Source organism: Phoenix dactylifera, chromosome 7 (assembly GCF_051530095.1).
Source record: "Phoenix dactylifera cultivar Ajwa chromosome 7, Ajwa_hap1_PhDact_Kaust_v1.1, whole genome shotgun sequence".
In the NCBI taxonomy this organism is placed as follows: domain Eukaryota; kingdom Viridiplantae; phylum Streptophyta; class Magnoliopsida; order Arecales; family Arecaceae; genus Phoenix; species Phoenix dactylifera.
This window is the reverse complement of record NC_143196.1, coordinates 2,338,771-2,342,238: the sequence shown is the minus strand read 5'-3', so window position 1 is coordinate 2,342,238 and position 3,468 is coordinate 2,338,771. Positions and strand designations below refer to the sequence as shown.

Below are 3,468 nucleotides of genomic sequence, written 5' to 3'. Positions count from 1 at the left end.
GCAGAAGGATGTGACCGCAACAGATGGGTGGCGAGGTCGGACTTCTGAGGTCGAGGGTGCTGAGGTCGGATGTCTGGGAGTCGAGCGTCTGGCCGAGTGCCGGATCGGGAGCTCTGAGGTCGGGCGCCAGGTCAGGAGCTCTGAGGTCAGGCGCCTTCAGGTCGGGTGCCTCGAGATCGAGCGCCTTCAGTCACGTGCTGGCGATCTGCTCACGTGCTTCAGGGCGATTTATTTTCCCCCAACACGTAGTACCATCAAGTCTTCGATTCAATCCTTTCCAATAGTTTGGATAGAAACAGTCACTGAAAATTTTTACCCTTAGCGTGATGGCAATTCCAGCCACCGGACAAGCCTCTCAAATGCTCCAATTATTGCTGGTAGGTTCCAGGTCACAGTCTCCCCTCCCTCTTTTCCGTCGGTCATTCGCGTTATAAAGAAGGCAACCCCCAACCTGCCCTCCCCGCCAACTACGCTCGAAACCTCACATCCAGAATTAGGATCTGGCTTCAATCTAGGAATGGAGCAAAAGGTTGCAAATTCTCCTCCCTTCAGAATCACTTCTCTATGTAATTTTGAAAGGCTAGCTCATGATGATTTTAACTAATGTCTCTTGTGGATCTCATAATATCATGATCTTTTTCCTAAAGCTTACAGTTATATGTTAATGATAGCATGAAGCTTTGGTGTTCCCTATCATATTTTTATCAGAATAAAACTTATTTGAGGCGGATCGTTTCATCACTCCTGAATCTTTTCTTTCTTTCTTGTTTTGATTAACCTGGCTATGTTAAACTTTGATATAAGTTATTGAGCCTCTCTTTATTAGCTTAAGATCACAATTATTGTTAAATTATTTCTAAATATGTCAGTTGAGGAGGAAAGTTTCGAGCTTGCCTTTTCTTTCTTTTTTTCGTTCCTTCGTTTTTTTTCTTCTTATTCTTTTAATACTCATATTAGCACAACGACATCATCATTTGTATTGCATATTTGTTTTCACATATTCCCAAGCGGAGGTCCTTCATTTTATTTTCACATTTACTAAATAAATCCTATCACAGGTATGGTGCTGTCCGACACCGTGCAAACCACCATGTCCACGACCGTGTCAACCACAAATTTGTCAGGTTTGGTGCTGGGTGCTCTGCTCTAGGGGGTGCCAAGGAGGGTCTTGGTGTGGCACTTGTAGAAGGAACTGCGGATGTGTGCCTTGTTGTACACGAATGCCCTCTGGTGGAACCTAACGCGGAGGATCCTAGTTGATTCTTAAGAAGGATCCTTCAACGTCATGTACCGTCGTGTGATCTCGTGTATGCGTTTTTTTCCTTTACCAAAAAATAATAACAATAATAATGGTGAAGGACGTTAGACTTATATATGGGAGAATAATGTGGAAATAAATTGTTATTTCAGTGCAACATTTTCTTTTGAAATATTGTGTGAAAGAAATATTTTATGTTTTATAATGTGAAGTTTTTTTCTTAGTATTTTATCCTCTTGTCTTCTAAGCGAGAGGTACCAGCAAATCCTCTGCCTCGGTTGGGTTCAAAGCTGGGTCTTGATTGCATCTTTCGCATGAAAAAAGTATTCATCTTCCTTCACACGAATTCACCATTAGATCACCCAATGCACAGCTCTCAAAGCACTCCAAACTCCATTATTCATTCATAAGCATAGATGTGTAAGTGGCAAATGGATAATCCAAAGAAAGATACAACTCTAATCCTTTGAGACTTCAAGTATTAAGCTTGGTCTGTTCTGGACTCAAGTACCGACAGAGTGGATAGGTGGTGGGGTGGCTTTGATCCCATTTATTTTCCTTTTTGAATAAAATAATCGCATGTGGTTTATCTGTCAGCTCCTACGGTGCTTGATCTCTCAAGATTGTTTGTTAGAAAGTTTTTCTATCCACATTGGACTTTAGTTAAACTTGAGGTCAAAAAACTGTCAACCAAAGAGTCCATAAACAACCAGCCAAATCCTCTTCACATGAGACTGCCATTATGGTCTTTTAACAGATCTATTCTTGACAATATTTTCTATAGCACAACTCCATCTACTCCTTAATAAGTTTGTAGCTAAGCAACAAATCCACTTGTCTTCTAAATGAGAGGTTGGGTTCAAAGCTGGGCTGCGATTGTATCTTTTGCACCAAAGGAGTATTCATCTTCCTTCGTACAAATACACCGTTGGATCATCCAATGCGCAAATCTCAAAAAAATAACAATTAATTAAAGAATAATTATTTTAAAAATAAAATGATTAAAAAATTTAAAGAATTATTGATTAAAAATCCCATTTAAGGACATAAAAGTGATTAAAAAATATTTTTTGATTTGAATGATATCATGTCAGCAAATATCTTGGATTTTACCAATTTATCTTGATCGAGAAAATAGGCCAAGCCTTTTGCATATATTATATCCAAAGTTGTCATACAACTCGAGATCTCGATCGAGATAAAAATCTTGGTTCCTTTTGATAGTGATCCAGAATGATCATCAGACTCGATGTAGATCAATTTGGACATTACAAAAAAGATTGGACATGCTTTAGGAGCAAGTCATCACATCGGAGAGCTACATCATGTACTAAACTTCCGAAGGCTATAAATTAGCCGTACGACACTAGATTAAGATGATTTTTTTTTAAAAAAAAATCAGACAGCTTTTCAAGCTCTATAAGATGGAGCCACCTCTTTAAGGGTGCAGTGCAGTGAGCGAATAGTAACAAATTTCATCGTTTACATTCTAAAATGGACCAATCTAATAATAACTTTTCCTTTTAGGAGAGATTTTGACCGGATGTAACTTTCCATATCGAAAAAAATTGGTGGAACGACTAGAGACAAAGTCAATGTAGGAGTTAAGATTTACCTCATTTTGGATTTTAACTTTTTAATACTTATTTTCACTGGTCATGTCGATGAGATCTAGTAGATTTTCAACTTTGTTGGAATGAGTTGAATCTACCAATTCCATTCAGACTGGGTTATGTCGGGTTCATTCTTGGGATCTTGTCATTAAATTTTTTGATTCCTTATGATTTATTCTATGTTTTGTGTTGTAGATTAATAAGATTGAAGTTAAGAGTGGTTTACCTGGGGCGTCCAAAGAACAGGAACCAAGACCAATGCCTGCCTCTCGCTACTCCTCCGCTAGTAACTGCTTTGCACCACTTTCAAGTAACCAGTGCCAAATCAGGAGCCTTCACACAAATCCGTTTGAAGAACAAGACACTAGCAGCACTACAGGAAAACTCATTTTTTTGGCGCTTTTTACAACCTTTACCGACGCTAATAAGTATCGGCTAAACTTCCGGCGATGCTAATCAAAACGTCGCAGAAGCGTCGGCGATACCGGAGTAGCAAAAGTTTTTGTCGACGCTTCGTAAAAGCGTCGGCAAAAATTATAAAGCATCGGCGAATACCAAATGGATGCGAACCTCAGGGTTTTCGCCGACGTTTTAAAG

The 3,468-nt window shown here is 39.2% G+C and overlaps 1 long non-coding RNA gene across 1 annotated transcript; it reads left to right on the top strand.

Moving 5' to 3' along the window:
- The first annotated feature begins 403 nt into the window (after window positions 1–403).
- LOC120111123 (uncharacterized) lies at window positions 404–1,487 on the top strand. The gene is made up of 2 exons (XR_005512273.3): window positions 404–529; window positions 1,059–1,487. It is a non-coding gene; the product is annotated as an uncharacterized LOC120111123 (long non-coding RNA).
- The last annotated feature ends 1,981 nt before the right edge of the window (window positions 1,488–3,468 follow it).